Source organism: Oryzias latipes, chromosome 24 (genome assembly GCF_002234675.1).
Source record: "Oryzias latipes chromosome 24, ASM223467v1".
Lineage (NCBI taxonomy): Eukaryota > Metazoa > Chordata > Actinopteri > Beloniformes > Adrianichthyidae > Oryzias > Oryzias latipes.
In genome coordinates, this window is record NC_019882.2 from 12,676,556 (window position 1) to 12,699,271 (window position 22,716).

Here is a 22,716-nt window from a genome sequence, read left to right on the forward strand (position 1 = left end):
ATTGACGTGTTCTCCCTACCATGACAAAGGTGGATAAAGGTGGAAAGATTTCATGTAATCCATGGACACCAGTGATGATTACAAATCATTGAAGAAAAAAGGTTCAGAGCACTGTCTTGTGGGGTCTAGATGACCCAACTCCCAATGTTAAAGTGCCTAGGATAGCATAAGGGCTAAAAGCAGCCGTCATATAGACACCGCTCCTTCAGTCGATGGTGAAGCTCACCATACTGGGAGAGTCTCTGAATGATCCCACAACCCAGACATAGAGACGCGTTAGCCAATGCCTTCGTAGAGCTCTACAAAACAAACAAACCTGATCTTGCATCATTTGTGTCCTCCTAACTGATATAATCAATGCTCTCATGTACCGATGAAGCTAATAACTTTTGACAGTAGCTCCTCCCACATCCGTCATGAGCATTGAGTTTATGAACGCGCTTTTTGGACAAGCATCTAAGTAGATGCTAATTTGATGTGCAAATCCCATAGGACTAATTTTTTTTTTTAAGATTGGGTAGCTAGAGCTCTAAATTCCAGACAAATTTATGTCCATGAACATGCCACAGTGTCCTTTCTTTTTGAACAGATGTAAACTACATTGTGCCTTTTTTTTCATTGCTTTGATTAGTTTGATGTAATATGCTTGATAAAAATAATTTTATTTGAAGATTCTTCAGGTTGACAACCTCAGTCTGTCATTTTCCTCATGATCATGTTTTGCTAGACTTCAGATCTCACCAAAAAAAAAAAAAGACATTTCTCTTTAATCTATTTTCACAGAACGCTTCATCTGTCAAAGACAATAATCTGTCAATCTGATAAAAGCAAAGGTTTTTTAGACTTTTTTTCTTTTAAAAATGGATTTGATTTTTTTTTTTTTAAATGTTTAACTTCATAGGTTGGTGATGATCCCACATCATAGCTTCTTTCGAATCCGATCTCCCCGAAAGATTACGGCAGCTCTTGTGCCAGCAGGGTAAAACGCAGATGCATCAGGCTTGCAGCAGGAATTAGATTAGACATCATCCCACCTCACTACAGGGATCAGAGCGTGAAAACCCAGCAACACAACATCAGGTCAACCCAACCCTTTCACTTCCACTTCTCCCGGTGGGGGGGCAGCCATTTTCACGCGGGGGCTATGTTTTTCACCTAAATCTGGCAACTCAGAAAATAAGAGCAATTTTAAGGGAAATTGCACTAAATGATGGGGAGGTTTGGATTGTTTTTTGGGGACATATTAGTTTACAGGAGAAAAATCTTTTCCAGTATTTAATCTTACACCTGCTTTTTTTCCACAGACAAAACGTACTTTGATCTTTTTTTTTTTTTTTATCTCTTCAGAGAAGTATAATTTTATCCGTCCAGCTGTGCTGATAGCTGCAACCTCCGGGTTGCCTTTTAGCCGAGCCTCACTGTTTTCCTTGCGCCTTCATCCGCTCGTTGGCCTTTCAGGCAGCAGTAATATCAGCTCATCCTGGGGTAATGGGGAACAGCCTCTGAGGCCGGCGGATAGAGATCACTTTGAATTATTAATATTCATTCCCCACAAAGGGGCCAGGCGGGGCGGGACTCGCCCAACACAAACCCGGCGTTCAGACTGTCGCCGAGCCAGAGTCAACAGCCGAGTCAAGCAGGGCTCGCTCGCACAGTGAGGCGCACGAATTAGAGAACCGCATGCGTGACCTTCATTTCTAAACACAGACAAATGTGAGCTGCAAGTCAGCCACATCCGTAAACTAAGGTTTATTTGGATTCTCAATGGCATAATGATTATGTTGTTTTTTTTTTAAATAAAGCACAATTCATTTGACTGTTTCTATTTTTAATGTCTTTAATAAATATACACATTTGATATTTACATTTTTATAAATATACACATTTAATAATTTTATATATATATATATATATATATATATATATACATATATATATATATATATATATATATATAAATGTGTATATATACCGTAAATTCCGGACTACAAAGCGCACCCGATTATTAGCCGCACCCACCCATTTTCACGTGTTTAACTACTTTTATGCATACACAAGCCGCGTCGGGGTACAAGCCGCATGAATTAGGCAACATTGTCATCCTGACGGATCACTTCCTGACTCAGAGTGTAAGTGTGATTTATTAGCACACAGTGGGTGGAGTCATTTTTGCCTCAGGCTCATGTCTTTGAGTCTATCTGCATCTGCCAAACAGTATGCACCTCTATTCTGTTCACAAGTTCCTCAGTTATGGTTTTTATTTTTTTTATTTTTTTTTAACTTATTGACAATCTAGGTATCATACATAAAATTACAAACAGTAACCATATAATCAACATTACATCCCTCAGTTATGATGAGGAAATTTACATCCCCGATGCCCCATTTCCCATGAGTCTTAGGGGCTAAAGGCGGGGCCAACGCCCGGCTCGCCATTCTGTTGTACGTGTTTAAGAATGAGCAAGTATTAGCAGTGCATGGAGGGGTGAACGGGTAAAGCTCTCCTTCCGCTTGTGTCGCGGCAGCGTTATGGGAGTAACAGGGCTGGTTAAAAAACACGCTAGTAAAATAAAGCAGCGACGACTGAAAAGCGCGCGCCTCAGCGCGATACGCGCGCCTCCTCGCGGCGCGTGGGTCAGAAGTTTCCTTCCACAACAAACACTTGCTCCGCGGACGCCTCGAGTAAGCCCTGGCTGCAGCCTGCAGAATGGCTCGACGCCTCCGCGCCCCCGCGCGCTCCTTGTCTCCCCTTCCTATCTACTCCGACAGCTCTGGCCAGCGCGGCTTCAAGGAGGAGCGCTTCGTCCCCATTGCGCCGGTGGACGGAGCAAATCGTGTCTGTGCAGAGCAATCGGACTTAATACTGTACGTTTTGTGTATGAGGGGCGGATGCGTTGTTACGTGTGGGAGCCTTCAGACTGCCATCGGCCCCGCAGCTCACACGACACGCAGTCTCCAGCTCACACGAGGCTGTGAGCGTTTCAATGCAAAACTCTGCTCAGTCCTTAGAAACCGTTAACACGACCACGTCAATTTGTGTTTCCAGTCGTGTCCCGACAAAATAAAGGCTGATATTATTGCCACATATTTACGTGCAGCCAGCCGAGTCACTATGACTCAGAGGTAAATGCACTCCTGAGCATGCGCTGTTCTCTCCGTCACGCAGCTGACCGGCTTTTCCAAACCCGTTGGTGATTTTTTCACGCTGCTTTTAACTATTGCTTTTATCTTGAAAGCTTCATCATATTGTAGCGGCGATCACGTGCACGTTGGGTCTAATGGCACCAAAGGATTCTGGGATGCGGCTGGACATGCGTGTTTCGTTTTGTTGAACCATGACTGAAGTGTCTAAGACCTGAAGTGAGGTCCATGCTGTTTGGCTGCTTAGAGGTGTGTTGAAAAACAAATGACTTGTGTTTGATGTTAGAGAATTCAAACCATTCAGTGTGTCCAAAAATATGTACACGGCGGCCGCCAATAAAATCCAATAATTAGCCGCTTCACTGAATAAGCCGCAGGACTGTAAGCGCAGGAAAAAAGTAGCGGCTTGTAGTCCGGAAATTACGGTATATATATGCATACGTACATATACCATATGTGTACGTACATATACCATATTACTTTAAAAAGAATTGTGTAAAAATAGTCTAATCTTCAGGTGCTGGGACTATTATTTGTTGTATTGATCATCTGTGCATGAAGATGAGATGCTTCTTAGGTTTAATTTTATTTATTTTTGCCCCTTGACAATTTTATCAGCTGTAAATTATTTATTTTGATGTATGACTGATGAACTCACAGGGGAATATGTTGTATTGTGCCAATCACAATAAAATATCTGGCTATGTTTGAATTCCCACCCTACTTTCTAACTACTAAAACACTATTTAGTGCGGCACTATACCATGGATTTAAAACAATTAGGTCACCATCCTCACTACTTATCTTTATTTTTGTTTTAAAGTCAAAGTAAAAACCTAATAAATCTAAACATTTTACCAATGATGAAAAATAGTTTTAAGCGCAATGCATTCTGGTCTACGTTCTCCAATCTAGTGAGCATCGATGCAATCAGGTTTTGGCATAGACTTAATAATACGCCCAAATGTCTGTAGATTTTATTGAAGTTGCTGTTTAGTTTTTGTTTTTTTCTGGTTTAATTTGTTTTATTTGTCATGGAATAAAACAAAATACGTTTTTAAGTTGTACACTAAAGAGGTTGATTTAACTTAGTGAGAAATCCCTTTTATGTTTTTTTGCTCATACTTTTTTTACATACTTAAGAGTAAAAGGTGTGTATTTGATTATCAAAATAATAAAACGTGGAGCCTAAACTGCTAATGTTGTGCAATGTTTAAAATGTTCTGAGACTATTGGTGTTGGTATAAACTTGAACTTTAGTTTTACACATTTCTAAAATATTTGGAGTTTTTAATGGATACAAAAGAGGCTGGGTGGAGAGAGGTGTTAAGAAAATATATGTAGGAAAACAATAATACAGTAATAGAAGAAATAGATATTACAGAAGAGCATAAGCTTTTACCATCAAGAGAAAACTTCCAATTAGACAACAAAAGTTGCTTTAGGCATAACACTCATTGTCATCAATGATTGTTCACAGAAGGGATTCATTTTTATGCACATCTGCACACTTTTTTATTGGACAAAACAACACAATGAAGCAAAAATCTAACCATTTTCTGCACCAACCTGCACACAAATACATATATTTACAGTGATTGACACAAATAACTGTATACCAACACCCACATATTTAATGCCTTATAGACATATGCACACAAAGCCATCTCTGTTTGTTTAAAGGTGAGCATGCAGGTGTTTTCAGGTGATGGTGGTGTGTGCTTTACTGGAGTGTAAAGAGGCCACGCCCCTAACCACCAAGCCCCCAGTGAGAGCTCAGAATGGAGCTCAACCGTGGTTTCGATGGGTTGTGGAGACACTAGTCGGGTTTGTTGGTTCTGTTTTTGTTTGTTTTTTTAAAGGAAATTGGACTGCTTTATATCTATGTTTGGGTTTTTTCGTAGTAAACTGACACTAACTTAAAACTACAGCAAATATTGGTTATTCTTGCTTTTGGCCTTTACTAATTGTACATTTTTTAGGTGCAGAACGATGAAATAATCTCCGTACTATTCTTTCATCTTTTTCCCTTTCCAGATTTCCTGTCGTTTTTACCCAGAGGACATGAGCACGATCAACCCAAATGTTTTCATTGATCATATTGAAACTTTGAAGACTTGTACGTTTTCACTTCTTTCCCATCTCTCCTTGCTTCTTATAACCACGCTAACCTCATCCTCTTTGAATGCTTCTCAAGCTGAATATACAACCTTTTCCTGGAACGTGGAGTAACTAACAGTAATGGCTGCAGTGTGGCTATAAATCCAGGAGTGTAGATATATTATTGTAAGCATGTCTGAGTGCATTAAAGTACACGAATGCAGGATTTGTGTTTTTTTTTTTTCAAACGCATTCTCTTATTGTATTGAATGTCGAAAAGGGAAATTATTTCAACATTTTTATTTGGATCCCAGCATGTGTTCGTGGGATAACTTCAATAGTGGGACGGTCAGGGAAAATCCTTTGTGCTCGGGATTGTACAAACAGACGAGAGCCAACATGGAAAACACGGGCAGGAAACACTGAGTTTGTTCTCTGCAGGGGGATGACATCAACAGGCAAAAAAAATGATGCTTCATCTCTGGAGGGACACATGCAGTCTGCGCACCGTCTGTGCACTGGGGGCCAAACGGATGTTAATGAAGCCTGTTGCTTACTGGCACAGATCTGGAAACACAATAGAGGAATGAATATATGAATTATTCTGGTGCAGGAGCAGGGCTGCCAATCCTGTTACTGTAGTCCCATAAATTCTTTTTGGATCCAATTTGATACATTACGAAAATACACAAATATGGATTTGACTCTCTACTCCAGCCCTGCATTCCTGCAGTGTTATGCCATCGGGTTATTTTTCACTTATCACTCATATAACTCCCTTTCCCTTTTTTATTTTTGCTTTGTTTGCCCCTGCTGTGAAAATTAAACATGTCCAGTAAAAACTATTTTTAATTATAGCTGAATTTTATGAACTGCAGCTGGCTGGAGCATGCACTCTTTGGTTTGGGAAGGATTTAAAAAAAAGCCATATATCATGAACCCACAAAGCATACATGTAAGGTCAAAAAGTAACATTCGGGTGATGATTCAGATAAAGTTCCACATCAAAGTATAACTCATTAAAATGCATTACTGTCATTTTTATTTTTATTTTTTTTTACAAATGTTCTGCTGTCTTTAGGTTATTACAGTAGCATATCTGGGAAACACAAGATTTTATGTTAAATAAATATCTTATTGATACTGACCATTCAAAACCCAGAATTTGGGAAGACGACCATTTAAGGTATGAAGCCACCTGAAGGGCTTCTCCTGTCTTGCCAAACAATGGCCTGAAGCCCCATAGGGAACACCCCCTGAGAATATATCTGTTATGTGCGTCCTATGCGCTGTCTGTTATGGCGACAATCCAGAGCAATCTGTCAACTCTGATCCAACTTTTCATTAAAAGGACTCAATTATAATTGAGTTTTTTGTCATTTTTTCAACATCAACCAACTCTCAGAGGTTAGCAGGGACTTTTCTCTCACTTTATATTAGTAAAGTGCTGCATATCACTTGACACGATAGGAGTCAACTGATAGTGTCCAATTACATTTTACAATAGGTAAGTACACTTTTACAGTAGTAGTATGTGTACAGTAGTAAAGCTTTTCATATCACTGCACAGTTTGCAGTAGTTAGGTGTTACAATTCAGTTTACACGTTACAGTAGTAGTGATGCATAAAAGCACAAAGCTTCTGTATTCCGTTTCAGAATTCATTGAAATTCCTTTATTCATGCAAACTGTCAAAGAGTTAATTGTAAGTGGAAAAGCGCAGCTCCACTGTTAAAGGGTTAAGTGGATTGTGGATTCCAGTGCTGTTAGTATTACTCTTCTCTCTGTTCTTCCTCGTTAAATGTTAGCCATCTAAAAGACCATCTTCCTGATGTTTTGGGGGATCTTCCATCTGGACGGTGGTGTTGTTTCTTGCTAGTCAAAGTCTAAATAAACCCCTGTCAAGTATTAAAATATGGGAGAGGTTTAGAAGGAGTTATTGTGGAATGTAAACTGTGTACTTAGATCCAGTGAAAGCGAACTTGTTTTCCCAAGACTATTTTTCCACCAGAGATTATTTTAGGCGGCGTTTGGCAGAGATGTAATGTTTTCTGAGCGGTACCATCCCGTTTCAAGCCACTTCAGGATGCCAGCACGTCTGACGTCACTGGACTCTGATGTGAGCGCTGCGTTTGTCCCTGGCACTCGACGTGGTTATTGAGCCACGAACAGCGGCGTGATTTTTCTGGAACAGCTGCACTCTCGGTTTCTGTGTGAATGATGATGATGATGATGATGATGTAGGGGATGTCTGCATCAGAGTGTCCTGAGGTTGTCAGCAGAAACTGGAGGGGGTGGGGGTGCTCAGCATATCACCGAGTCTCTGGGGACAGCTTTAATGCATCCACCTGCCAGGCAGCAGTGTGCCATACAGTCAGCAGTCTTTCAATCATTCGTCCTGGAACGCCAGATGGTTTCACCTTTGATAAGGATGATGCACCGCCTGGTACCGGGGGAACGTCTGAGGCCTCGGAACGAAATGTTAACAGACTCAAAGCAGCCTTTCCAAGCAGAGAAAAAAACCTCACGGCGGGTTTGTTTAGATTTTATTATTTGGGGGCAGGCGTACACTGCTTTTATGTGAAGCCAAAACCAAACACTAACAATCAATCCTCGTCAGTCTGCAGCTCCTAAACGCAGCCTGTCTGAACTCATGCCCGACGTCGTTCCTGCGTGGAGTAATAAATCGAGACTCCGTGCTCTCTCTTGGAGGTTAATTGTGCTGATTTGAGTGAGCATGGAGACTGCTTCTTGCCGGCGACCGAGAGCTCACAACACTTTTTATTACAGCTTGATTTTCCAGAACATTTATTCTGTGAACTTTTCCTTCGCTAAGGTATAAAATGAAAGCGGAGAGTAGACAGAACTGCGTGAAGTCATTTACTAATGAGAGCTCGTAAATAACCTGCATGGCAAGGGCCAAAAGGATTCTGGCTTAGGGTAAATTTACATAAAGCTGTGGCTGGAATTTGGTTTCTCTTTTTTTTATTCGGTCCTGTTGAGGTTTATTGCTGTCTGCGTGTTGATATTACTTACATTTTAGAGGCTCGATTTCATCATGTCCTGTAACGGTGGCATTAAAAGCCAAAGTGATCTTGAAAATGACTTGGGTGGAATTACTAAACCTGCAAAAACGTAATTTAGCTCCAGACGAAAGACATGAACAAGGTGTGACAGAACAGTAAGGGCTTTGTTTAGTGTCCCTCAAACGCTTTTTCGAGAAGGACACCCTTTCAAGGTCGTTGTGGACTCTCCTGTCATCTGTCATCTTTAAGCATGCTTCTTTGTTAGAAAGAGACAAACAACAATTTCTCCCAAAAGTCAATTTAAATATAACTTTGGTGTTAGTTTGCAACACAAATGGATCTATTTTCCTTTCCGGTTGTGATCGACCGTCACATTGGGGGAGATTGTTGAGGCTCTTTCCTCCAGCGCTCTAGTTTGAGGAGTTTGAACCCTTTCCACAGAGCATGGCGGCACCCCGAGAGCAGGGGGCCACAGTTGGTGGGCGTGTTTTGTTCTTGGCATCAGTAAAGCTTTGAAGGCCAATCGCTGCCCAGGTGAATAGAGGTAATTATCAGGAGCAGAAACTTTAGTGAAATGAAAGCAAAACATGACATGGATTTATTTTGGACAGCTCTTATCTCACAATACAGTTAGAACAGTATAAGCTTAGTTTTCTTTAAAAAAATGTCTTCACAAAAACTTTTGAAAAACATCATTTTACACTCAGTGAAAAAAAACATTTCAACAAAAATTATATTTAACAAGTTTGTTGAAATACCTCAATGTACAACATTTCCTACTCATCTGTGGAGTCACAGTAAATTATTGTAGGAACAATCCCTCTAATAAGATTTTATATTTCTTGATAAACTCAGTCCCAATCTGATCATCTTTTGATTTATTGTAAAAGCATTCCCAGTGGTCTTCTAAATAGGATTTTCTCCGGTTTTAGTCAAAATCAGAAAAAGATTGTCTCATTTTCTCTCAAGATGTCTCATTTTCTAGGACATATTTTCTGCAGAGCAACAGGAGTTCATCACGCAGTGCTGTTTACCTGCTCTGCTCCTGGCTTACAGCCCAACTTAATATTACTGTTGCAACAAAATGGCGAGCAATAATGGAGCTACAGTATCTAGCCAGACCCTTCACTGTAACCCAGTTTACCTTTTGTGGATTCTCACTTTTGCTGATTTTTTGGGTGCAATTTTACATGCTTCAAGTGCAATCAGATCTTTGTTTTTATTCTATAATATGGAACTTATTTTTCGGCAAAGGTTTGAACTTTAAGCGTTTAAACAAGAGAGAAATGAGAAAAAAATGTTTGTGTCTGTTTGAGAAAAATGCATGAAGTGTCCATCTTTCTTTGTTGCCCATTTTGTTCTAGGATTGTTGGGGTTCAGTGGTTCCTCTCCATGCTGTACTCTGATGATAGAAAAAACTCCTTGGATAGGTCATCATTCTATCACAGAGTGAACACAAAAGTAAAATTGCTACAGAAAGAAGGTGTGCACATCCCAAACATCCCAGAGAAAACAAAACAAAGGGGATCAAAGTCATGGGAAGACAACCAAAGACAAAAAAAATCCTGCATATCAAAAGCTACATCTAGGACTTTACAAGTCGAAGCTTGTACGTGTGATGTACAAGCTAACACATCGAGCCACAAGCTCCCTGCTCCGCTGCAATCTGATGCATCCACTTGTAGTCGACTAGATGCTCAGATATTGTTTGCCAGTTTTGTTGCGCCGGTACTGTCAGGTAGTGGTTGTGAGGGGCTGTAAGATGGCGGGAGAAAGTGTCATCAGATGGAGGATGGGAAATGAGGGTGGGCTTACTCTGCACCAACAGTTCTGTCCAGAACTCAGAGGTGAACTTCTGATTAACTACTTCTGCTCTGCAGATACTATGACCTTGAAAAAAACAGTTCCTTTGGGCTAAAAATCACATGATTATAAGTAAAAGATGAATGAAGTGTGACTTTAATGGTTTATAAAAAATACCTGTTTAGATCAGTGGATAGTAGCTCAAGTCTTTTTCACCTAAACAAATATCTGATTCCACTTCTAATGCAACAGAACAAATGGCTCTTTCCTTTTGTTTCCCTGCACCCCTGTATCCTCTGTTAGGTATAGATCTCATGGATTTACCAACAGAAAAAAAGCACATACGACATAATGGAGTCTGCTAAGCTATATGACTTCACAAAGTTAACTAAGAAGCCAGGAAAGTAGTGACCAGTGAGCCAATGAAGAGATGAAGATACTACCAAAATAAATTACCTATAATAATACATCTTTCCTCTTAGTGAACTGAACTTTGAGGCCATCTCAAAGTGTATGTGGAAATGAAAACCTTCAAAACTTACTTCATCTAAAGAAGAGTGATTGGTGTCATCCTAGGAAAAAAATGGAGTATTGACAACCTATTCATCGCACCAAGCCTCAGGGTCACGGCTTTAGTCAGGGCAGCAAAGCCTGCAGAAACTCATCATGTTTCTCATATAGATAACATTGAATTTGCAAAGCATTTGACCTTGTAAAAATGATTTTCTGAGCATACATTTACTATATAAATAAAAACAGCCATGTTTTCACCTGACCTTCCGGCCAGAGCTTATACGACCTGTGAGGCAGTGGTAATGCAGCCCTTACTGTACTGTCCTCAAAAATCAGCAGGAAGTCAAAGTCATAAATTTTTAAATTAACAAGCCACACCTGGCTGAGCCACATTTAGGACATCGGTGGGCTGGGCTGCACCTTGAAATGAGGTCTGGAGAGGATTCACACCGGACGGACGACAATAACCGAGCAACGCAGCAGCTTATTATCTACACCCAGACAGTGCTTCTCCCTGCTGGTTGCCCCCTCTGACCATGAATGTGTTTTTTTTTTTTTTTTTTTTTTTGTCACCCTCACTGGCTGCCCCCGTATCTCGTCCAGTCAGCCGCCTGCATGAAACGACCTTCCCTTACCCGGCTCTCTGAGCTTTTATCCGGAGCTCCTTTGGGGAGAGGTTTTGGGGAAAACTGTCCATCCCAGTGAGGTATATCACACCTTAAGTGCCATTTTAACATGACACTTGATCAGCCAAATATCATCATGAGCTTTACATCTCATCTATTATTCACCTGTGTGAGTGTGTGAGTGTGTGTGTGTGTGTGGGGGGGGGGGGGGGGGGTAGCTGGCTGGTTGTGCCTATTGCAAGAGAGGAGAGAGATTACACTATGAGGAAGTGAGTGCACGTACTGCAGCACACTGTTCAGTATACAAAGGCAGCCAGCGGGTCAGGTTTCCCTGTTTTAAAATAGAAGGGAGCGCGTGCCCATCTGAACTCTCGTTCCCGTCTCATTGTGTCATGCCTGGATTTTTTTCACTCAGGAAACAAACAACGAGACGGCTCCAGATAGTGCAAAGCGTCTTGTGTATCATTGCATTGTTCTGTCCTTCCCTCAGCACCGCTCGGTCACTTAAGCCAAATTCATATCTCATATGCACACACGTCTGGAGGATGTGACTCCTGTGAACTCCGGGCTGCACAGAGGGATTGTTTGTCTGCTTAAAAGACGTGATCAGCACACACAAGCTGCAGAGACCAGACGAGGGTAGGCAGCTAGGTCCCCCGGGGGGGCCGTAACGTTTTTGTCCTCTGGGTTGTCCTTCTCCAGATTGACAATATGGACATATTTTACCATTAACATGTTTACACGACATGTCAGTATAAACGTGATGAACTTGAACACTTTAAAGTCCCACTCTGATCATCTTTTGATCTATTTTAAGAGCGTTCCAAGTGCTCTTTTAATTATGATTTTGCAGTTTTTTAGCCCAAAATAAATTAATAAAAAGCTGCTGTTTACTAGAACACAGTTTCTGTGACGCGGCAGTAGTTCAATAGAAATTTGCCTCTGAGTTGTTGGCAGGCTTGTTGGCACAATCCCTTCTTCCCTTCCCGTCATCCATCTGATCTATTTGTCTGCAAGTGGATGCATCAGAATGGTGTGGAGCAGGGCGCTTCCAGCTAGCCATAGTAGCTTTTACGTCACAGCTATAACCTTTTCAAACTGCATTTTTACGTCAGCTCCTGATTCACAACAATTTGAAAAAAGGAATACTAAGAAATGCAAATAACAGCTTGATTTTCTTTATAAATATCCTCCATCATGACAAAAATACTACAAGAACATGTTGAAACCACCAAAAGTGGTAATCAGTGTTATTTTTTAAGACTGTAAAGAGATGTTTGCTTCCCATTTGGAGGGGGACTACACTCCCAACCGTCAGAAGAATCAGCTCTGTTCAGAGCACACAATAGGCCGACATTTGACCTGTATTAAACATGCGGATCTGATTTTAGTGCGGCTGTGTTGGCCGAGGAGTCACTCTGACTGCAGAAACCTCTCATCATCTCGTAACGTCTGAATCAGCAACAGAAAAGGCCATCGACTAACCGCACTCCACTCCCAGTGCAATTCTCACATTCCAGCAGCCAAGCAGAGATAGTGTCAGATTGTTCGCCATGCAAATAGGATGGAAAGAGGGAACAGAAAGTTAGTGAGTGTGCCTGTCTCTCTTGGCTGGTAAAAAATAAATAATAAAAGAATAGGGAATGGTTTTTGGAAGGGAGTTGGACAGAGACTCGACCAGTCAGCGCTTAATTCATGCATACCAGGGACATAATGTGACAGTGATGCAATTTGTTCTGGGCCAAAAGCCCATTCTCACTTATCTGACAGTTACAGGCTTGATTTGTCTTTTTAGCCCTACACTCAGGCCACCATGCATTAAAGAGGTCTTTTTTTTCACTCTGTGCCACGCTAAAAGACGCCGCCCTTATTAAATGTGACTTCGTGATAATGAAAGCGTGTAGTGTGATGTCAGAGCAGTTGACACGATACAAAAGGCTAATGCTGGTGAAATTTCTAATCAGCTCAAAATGTCACGAGGCTCACCTTGAGTCTGAATCAAAGCCAGTGGACATCAGCTTAGCGCATCCACATCGACCTCAAGGATGCTGCACCTCGTCAGTCCGTCTCAGAGAGTCACTTCAACTCCTCCAACTGCTCTGTCTCTTAGCAGCTGTGGTGACAAAGAGGGATGCCAAAACTGTGAGACAGTAGTGAAACAACCCCAATGCATGAACTCGCTGTGCTATAGGGAAAAAGGCAGCAAGTTCTACAGTGCGTTTTAATACAAAACCACCAGGGTCTTTCACTTGTTTCTAAAGCCCTGCCCTACTTACTGATGCTGGCTGTCCGTGTTTACAAGGCTGCAGCTTCCAGTGATAAGTAGTGAAGTTATTTACAACTTTTTCAGGCTGTAGGACAAAACAAATCCAAAATGTCAGAACTAATTTGTTATTGCTAGCCAAATCAAGGAAAGGAACGATTTTTTTCCCCTTAAAAGTCTATTATAACAATTTTAATTGTCGTAAAGATAAAATAAGAACAAAACAAAAAAAACAATGTTATTTTGACTTAAGAATTTGCCACTAAAAAGACTAGCTGGGATGAAAATGGTGTTATGTTGAGGCATTTTTTTCATGATGAAGGACAGATATGAAGAAAATAAAGCCTAAAATTGCGCTTCTGAGTATTTCCTGATTTTAATTGTTGTGAATGAGGGGCACAGGCAAGAATGCATTTGGAAAGAGATCATACATGTGATGTGGGCGGGCCACAAGCTTCTTGCTCATTCTAATGCATCCACTTGTAGATGACTAGATTTATGTACGTCTTTGGATTCCTTGTCCGAGACGGTGTCTGGATCAAGACTGGATAGCTTCAATATTGTTCGCCACTTTTGTGGCACTGGTGATGTTACGTTGGGGTTGTAGGGGGCTATAAGCCAGTGGGAGAGCATGTAAATAAATGGATGATGGGAAGTGGTGTCGGGGTTGCTCCGCATTAACAGTCTCTCCCACAGTTTTTGGATTTGGACTAAAAATGGCAGACGACCACTGGAAACATATCTGAAAACAATTCTAACGTCTAGTTCTCGTATATAACCAGTGGTTCTAAGTGACTGAGTTTCCACAATTGCATTTAAATTGTGCATATGAATTGGTTGTTATAGCGATATAACTGAGCTACCCTTGAAATCTCTATCCAGGCACTTTAATGGTCACGTTTCCATCAAAGCCAGTCTTCTCAGGGCGGCTATGAGGTAACAGAAGATCACAGCAGTCAGGCAGTCTGTTTATTTTATCACCTTCACCCCGGATTCCCGTCCGTAGCCCCAACACAGGGCTGCATCACACCTCATTAAGTACCGAATCTGGATCCGGCTATTTATGTGGCTTCAGTGCGTGGTAGTCTGCTCCAACCGAACCCTGTAAACCTTTTGCCTTTGGCAGTTATCCTTTGTGTCTTTGCTTTACAGATGCTTAAAAGGTTGTTCAGTTGACAACAAAAAGCGAATGTCTGTTCCCTTTTTTCCATAAAAAACAAGAGTTAAAATGTATCTTTGTGTAGCTTCATGAAAAACAGGAAGTTCTGCTTCAGCCCACCTTCAATCAGAAGGTTTCACAAACAAGGCTTATATCCAGAAAAGTTTTTTTTTGATTGATTATTTTTGCCAAAATGCAGAAAGCCACCCCTGTTCAGCCTAATGAAGCTTCCACAGTCTAAGAAAAACTTTTATACTGTTCTCCCAGCCCACCTAAGCAGAATAATGAAATGCCACCCATGCAGGCTTAGTGTTAAAATGTATGCATACATAAAAAGACAACTGTGTGACATGTTTTCACTGAAATAGTTTTGAAAATGTCTAATTTTTTTTGGCAACTGGGGTGTAAAAAAGTCTGCAACCCGAAAAACATGGCAGAGATGTACTGAACAGAAGGGCTGGGGAGTAATTGCACCTCTGCTCTGGAAAACTATGCAGGCGGGAGCAGACTCCTCATTCTGCGCCGGGCTAGCAGCACTTCCCTCCCTGATTGATATGGCCACTGGCGCAATCTGGATAGGCAGAAACCACCATTAAATTCTGTCCCGCTTTATTCTTGAGCCCCGAAAATCAAAGCAAATGATTTTTTTCGGTTCATGTTATTAACTGGATCTTTACAAAACGTAATTGAGGACTTAACGTTTTATTTTTGCTTTTGTTGCTAGCACATAAAGACCGCACGGAAATCCAATTTTTACTGAATGGCAAACATGTTTTTTATTTTTTTGAAAAATGACTTTGTCCCTTTATTTTTGCAGCGTTTCCCCAACTATATATAGGGAGCAGAAGCCTATACTGTTTCTTGAGGGTAAAGGATGGCTGTAGCTGCTGCACATTAAGGAGGAAACAACTATTTTTAAAGTTATATAAATACGTAATGCTATTTTATCATTCCTGACCGCTCGTTGTTGCAACATCTCGAGCGGGGCAGCTGCACTTCCCAGTCGGTTTGAAGCCTAATCCCGCTGAGGAGGGAGCACGACTCAGGTAAAATAAATGACAGGTCCTGCATCTCCCTGCTTAGGTATGTTTTCACAAAAGCCAATTTTTTTTGCGAGCACGAGAGCCTGGGCGAGTGTTGAGCTATGTCTGTCTCTTGGTTTCATCTTCTCGCTATCCAGCATGTGCTTTTGATTACTGCCCTGCATTCCTCTGCCTCTCTGTGTGGCTGCTGGAGCGCAACGTCTCTGTGCAACTCCAGGCCAAGGTGCGGTATCTCGGGAAGCCACAAAGCACACTGTATGACGACGTCGGCCTTCATTTTTTCATATATCTATCCATGCGAAGGGAGGAGCCTCACTGCTAACAGATGGTAGATGGTAATGTAATGGGCTCACCTCTTGACCCCCATAGGAACTTTCATGTAACCTCTGCGTTATGTTGGATGACGTGTTAAGTGTGGCCTTGGACAGCTTGTCAACAAACACGTAGGAGCGGCCAGTAAACGACTGGTTGTGGTTGTTTTAACCCCAATGGGGCAAAGCACATTCATCACAGTTAAGACAAAGATGATATTGAGGTGTTTCTCGGTGGTCTAGAAATAGCAGGATTCACGTGTTCAGAGGCGCCTTAGCGTTGGTTACATTGGAATCCAAGGAGTGGCTAAACGGTCGCAAATTCGGGCCAATAATTAGAAGGGGAGGGGGCCAAATTCAGCCATGTGAAAAACAATTTTTTAGTAAAACCAAAACAAAAAAGTCTCGCCCACTCTGTATCAGTGAAGTAATTCTGGAAAAGGATGTTCTTCTGGGGTCTTGTAGATTAAAAAGGATTTAAGAAGCTCATATCAGCCAGATGTGGGTCTTTGTTGTCTGGAAAAGCATATTTAACCCTTGTGCTATCCTGGGCACTTAGATATTGGGAGTGAGGTCATCTAGACCCACTAGACAGTGCGCTGAACCTTTTTTCTTCAACGATTTGTGATCTTCACTGGTGTCCATGAAATCCTTTCCACCATTATCCACCTTTGTCATGGTAGGGAGAACATGTCAATGGTCAGCTTGACCCCATAGGATAGCACAAGGGTTACGACAGGTTTATAAGTCTTTAGAAACATTTAATTTTGTTTTGTTTTTAGAAAATGTTTTTGCGTTCGTGTATCGGCACAAAAAAGGTATAATTTCTATAATTGATAATTTTTGTATCTCTTATTATTTTTATTTATTTATGTTGACCTCTGCTCCCTTTCATCTTATCAACCCTTGTTATTTTCCTTCTTACAACCTGTGAGGAGAATAACCTTAAAATAAATAGCATTAGTTATCTAAAAAATGTTTTAGAGTTTATTTAAGTAAACCCCCCCAAACTGTTCAGGAAGGAGTTTGCTTAACTGCCAGACAATTGGACTCTTTACAAAAAGGAAAGAATAGTAATAAGATCAACCCATCTTCTAACCAGCTCAATACCTTGTGGGGTCACATTGTTTATGGACCCTATCCCACCCACTGTTGGGCAACGTCAGGGTACATCCTTGATAGTTTGCTAAAGAAATAAGAACAGAAGATGATTAAAGCTGCAAACGGTGTTACCTGCACTTTTTACATACTTTGACTGGCTGAGCTGCTGCTTCAGATCCTTCACTCTCCTCCTCTGCCTCTGACATGCTGTTTAGGAAACCACATAACAAATTAATGGAAAAAAAATATATAAAATATATATATTGGTCGCCTGAGGTTGACAAACAGATCCATGTCATTTTTTGAAGAATCGTCAAAAGTAAACTTTTGCATTTCCTTGGCAACTGAAATTTTGTTAACCACACCCCCAAAAGTATTAATTTTTCACAATATTTCTGTAAAAAAATGTACAAGAAACTCGGGAACGCCACTTTTGTGAGCTCTTAAGCCATTCAAAACCTAGAACTCTAAAATTCCAACATTTTATCCAAAGTAGCTTCCCAATGATGCCCGAGGAGTTAGGAGGTGAGTTTAAACTCCCTGGGAGAAGGTAAAATTTGTAGCTGGTGCTAAGAAGTAATTTATTTTGCAGAGTTCACGATGGCAGTCTCCTTCCAAATCAAATGTCGATGAAACTTGGTCCTTCTAGTCCAGGACTACTGCTGGCCAGAATTAAATTAAGACCTAAAACAGTAAAATGTTATTCTTCACATTAAACATACATAGGAACCAAAAGTCTTGCAAATGTTGCATCACAAGTTTTAAAAGGTTCTATAAAGACCATGCTTTTACTTTGAACAATGTTTTGCATTATGTACTGTTTTTAAATCATTACAGACATCTATTATTGAAACAGACATAAGTAAAGCTACTGTAAGCGCTGATGTTTTATGTAAACCAAACACAGAGTCCGATTTCCTGAATTACAACATTGACGTTCCTGAATCCCACAGAAAATTCCACTGAATTTTCACTTTATCTGTTATACGTTTTAGTTTCATAACACAGCAGCAGTTTAATACAAAACCGCCACCGCTTCAGCCGGCCCCGAGCTCTGTCTGTCTCAGTTTTCAGATCTTTATGATCCGGGGACTTAACAATAAAGCAGAGCACTTTGTAAGTGGCTTCTGTTTCAGAAGCCTGAAACCTAACTGCCGACTGACCTTCCTGAAAGAACCCATAAGGTTAATCCCCAGGCAAATAATTGAATCTTTACTTGCCTATTATTATCTCCCTCTAACCATTCCACCCGGCAGGAAGCTGGCCTCGTAAAACCACAGGGCCCCCTCTCACCCCCCTCTGCTAATGGAAAGACACACGTGTGCAAACACTTTCATCCCACCAGCAACAAACATTAGGCATGAAACCACCTACAAACGACTAAAACACAGCATCTACCTTGTTAAAAAAAAGTAAAATAAAATTACACACATGGGTAAAAATGACAACAACTCAACTCTGGTTGGGGACTTGAGCTCACACAATCTGCTGGTTGGTGGTAAAATCTGCTTCTAAAGTGACTTTGCAGACTCCCAACCATTTAAAAAGTGAAATCACACCTGGCTGAGCTTAGCAACTGGCCAGAATCTGACACACCATCACAAACACCTTGTTAAACAATTGTAAGGTATATTTGAGCAGTCTCCCTGTCCAAACTGGGACAATAAATGCCTTGAGTAGAACTTAGTCTGTCTAAAGACACAGGCCTCACTGTGGTCTTCTCAGCTAAGTACCATATTTTGGCACTATAGGGCACCCTGGATTCTAAGGCTCACCGTCAATGAATGGTCTGTTTTTCAAAGATGTCATATATAGGCACACCGAACTGTAAGGCGCAATAAGCGCGACCAAAGTATGAGAGATGAGCTCATCAGTCAGTCAGACTTTATCAGCTGTGTTCACAGTACGGTAGCTCTAGAAATAGTTTGTAACACGCTAAATGTTACCCACACTAGAAGTTTTAGTGTATTAACTATATTTGTAACTCTCAACTTTGTTTGCAACATGTAAACAGACTGGTAGCGCTAAAACAATCATTACTGTGACTACACTAAGGTGGAATCCAAATTGCCTCCCAACCCTTAAGAGCTCCCCCCTATTGCTCCAATTGTTGGGGAATTTGAAGCAGTAGTGGTGTCCCAAACTGTTTTTTTAAGGAGGAGCCATAGCAACGTAAGCCTTGCCATCCTTCTGCCATTATGGCATGCTTGTGGCACGGAGAAAAAATGCATTTCTTCACGTGGGTGTGCTCTGAAGCACAGAGGTTAACATTTAGCTTTATTAAAAGTCTAACATGAGTTTTAATAAAACCGATGCTATGTATTTTTGTTACTATTGATGACATCATTAAGCGGTAGTAACGTTCGAATTTGAAGACACTATTTTTCCATATCTCTCTGATTGGAAGGATAAATATGGGAATAGGGAGAAGCCGTAGGGGTAGGAAAGCAATTCAGATTCAGCCTAATTCCCAAACTTTTTGGTAACGCACAAAAAACCCACATTCCGACTATACTACACGTTAGCAGTGTTAGCATATTAACAATTACACGCAACCAAACAATTGACAATGGTGCCATGTACCTCTCAAACTGCTTCAACATCAGAAAAACACAACCAGAATTAATCCAGATATAAGACTAAGTTATAAGGCCTTTTAACGCAAAAAATATGGTAATTCGAATTTAACACGTTTGAAATTAAGTTCTAAAAAAAAAAAAAAAAGTTCCAACCCCCTGATTGTGTGGAAAAAGATTAAAAAACTCTGTGATCAGCAATCAGTACTAAAAAGGGAATAATTCTCATTTGCTGATCCTCCCCTTTAAATAGGAGCACTGAATTTAAGAATTGGTGAGCTGATGCTGACTTCCTGCCCAAAAGGTGTGGTGGATCCTAAAGCCTGCCAGGAAAAGCAACATTTACCCTTTTTTTTTTCTTCTTTCTCATATTGTGGTTTCGCAACGGAAATTAAAACAGCTTTAAGCCAAACTTGTGTGACAAACTCCCATGGTCACAACCGCAATGTTTTATTAGAGGTATAATTTTATTGAGCAACCTAAATAAGTAATGTTCACGGTGAGAGATGCAGCTAAAATGATGCATACAGGGAGGGACATCTAGCTGAAATCTTCTTGAGATTTCTGAAATCAAAACAGATGTTGAGGAGTGCTGGGGAAAGAGGGTTACCACACATAAAAAAAAAAAAAAACAGTCATAAAATGTTTGTTTTTTTGGTAGTTGCAGAAGTAAAGAAAATCCATAATGTGGACCTTTTTCCAGGCAAAAACGTAGAGTACAAGTCAGCTCAGTCCTAGTTTAAAGCATGGTAGGGGCATTGGCATGGTATGGAAGAGCTTTTTATTTGTTTCTTTGCATAAAGGCCTTTTTTACCAAAAGTAGGTTAATTAGAGCTGTTGGATTGATGAACATCTAACAGCCAAGATTTGTCAAAAACCATTTAAACTTCTAACAATTTGCTCTTTTTTCTACAACGCATTTTCACATTGTTGTCATGAGCTAAGGATTTCTCAGTTTATCCTCAAGTGAAATATTGTTTTTGTTAATGGTTGTAAAAGGCAATAAAACCACAGGCTTTGCAGTTCCTGAACATAGAAACAGGAAGAAAACACTTTGGTTCTGCAGCCATCATAATTATACATGCAGACATTAAGTGTGCACATTCACAACACAGAATGTTAAAGATGGGCAGAGTGCATATTTTATTGCTATTAGAACAAGAAGGCAAAATATATAAGCTACGCGATGTATAACAGCAGTCATTTTTATCATTAATCATGCATGATTAGTCATTATACTCAGGTATCCTCCGGCAATAAGCAAAGGGGGAAACAAATTATCCATCCCAGGAAGGATTAAAGCAAATGTGCTCACCACATCATCATCTCTGTCTTCTATTCAAAATAATTGGAACAAATGGCTCGAACGCCGATAAATTATTTAAGGGTTGTTACAGTTTTTGCAGCCATAAAGGCAGAGATATAGGTGCAGATTATTAATGGGTTTTTTTTGTTTTTTTTATGGATGCTCATTAAAAATGAAATTGTCGGATATAAAAGTTGAAGTTGTTCATGAAGTAATAGTTGCCGAGGATGAACAGATATATGAGAAAGACAAGATATACTGATCGAATTTTGCTAAATTAGATACAAAGAAACAACAGAAAGTGTTAGTGATCTTGTCAGCAGAAAGGTCAATTTGAAAATGTAACATTATTACTGTGTTTTCTGTATTGCAGGGCACTCTTAAACGCTTTGATGTCATGGTGCACACTATATTCCTGTGGCCGGCTCTGTGGGTGTGACTCCTCCTGAATGGACTCAGCTGATCAGCTCGGCTTCTCTGGACCACTATTTAGGCTGAGCCTGTTCTAGCATTCACCACCAGTTTATTTGCATTCTCTGGTGCAGTACTTGGCTTCTTGTTATAGTTATTCTCAAAGTTGAAAAAGTATTCCCTCACCTACGTCAAATTATCTGTAAAGCTCACTACTACCGTCTTGTCTCCAGGATCTTTCTCCTTATGTACCGACCTGGTCCCAAGGCACCAGAAAATATGACTAACTATCCTCAATTATGTCTGGGATATTTCCAGGTTGCTGACATCTGGGTCTGTTTCTGTCCATAACACTTCTTTTTTAAACAATAGTGCGCCTTATATATGGATGGATTCTGGTTACTTACCAATGTCAACACAATGTTGATAGGTACAGTGCGCTGTGTCAAAATGGTTGGTTGGGTGTTCTTGTGAAAACACTAACATGGCTAATATGCAGCAGTGTCAGACTGTGTGTGTTGTTTTTTTGTTGTTGTTTTTTTGCGTGTTACTAACAAAGTTGGAAGTTAGCGTAGTCAAAGTAGCATTTGCGAACAAGGTTGGGAGTTACATGTATTAGCTAATAGGCTGCCTCATCTGCTGCTGATTACCAGGATCAGGTGTGATTAGCCAATAAGGGGCTGAGCTTCAACGGCACTCTGGTTGGAAAACATGTAGGACACCGGCCCTCGAGGCCTGGAGTTTGACACCCCCTGATTTACAACCTTGTTGGTTGACCCTTCATTTGTCTATAGCTCAAAAACCTTCAACACTGGTGCCTTTAGTGCACGGGTGGCGAACAGCTTCCTTCACTTGAGAACCATGGATTCATTCATCTTGAATTCTCTGAAGCTGCTCGATTCCCATATTCCTCTGTGTAGCTGATCGCTTGCAGTTTAAACTGTGCTTCATAATTGTGTCTCTTTGCAGGCGGCATTTTCAGGGTTACCAAACAATGTTGCTCCACATAATGCACATACCTGTGCATTTGTACTACTGAGGGGGTGAGGGGGTCTTCTTTCATGTCAACACTTCTCTCCTTACTGTTCTCATGCTGTCCTCTCCTACGTCCTCTTTATTTCAATTTTCAATTCAATTCAATTCAATTCAATTCAATTCGGTTTTATTTGTATAGCCCAAAATCACAACAACAGTCGTCTCGATGGGCTTCGAAGTAAAACATGAACTCAAAAGGATCACGAATACAAAGAGTTCAATAGGAAAATACTAAAATGAACTAACAAATTTAAGTCACGCAACAACACATTAGGCGCACCGCAGCATAGGCACCGTACATTT

General features: G+C 40.6%; 1 long non-coding RNA gene across 1 annotated transcript; it reads right to left on the minus strand.

Annotated features, from left to right (window-relative positions):
• Positions 1-4,627: 4,627 nt before the first annotated feature.
• On the minus strand, positions 4,628-13,362 carry LOC111947068. Its single transcript, XR_002872864.1, has 2 exons — positions 13,195-13,362; positions 4,628-5,808 (listed from the first exon to the last, which is right to left on the minus strand). It is a non-coding gene; the product is annotated as an uncharacterized LOC111947068 (long non-coding RNA).
• Between the last annotated feature and the right edge of the window lie 9,354 nt (positions 13,363-22,716).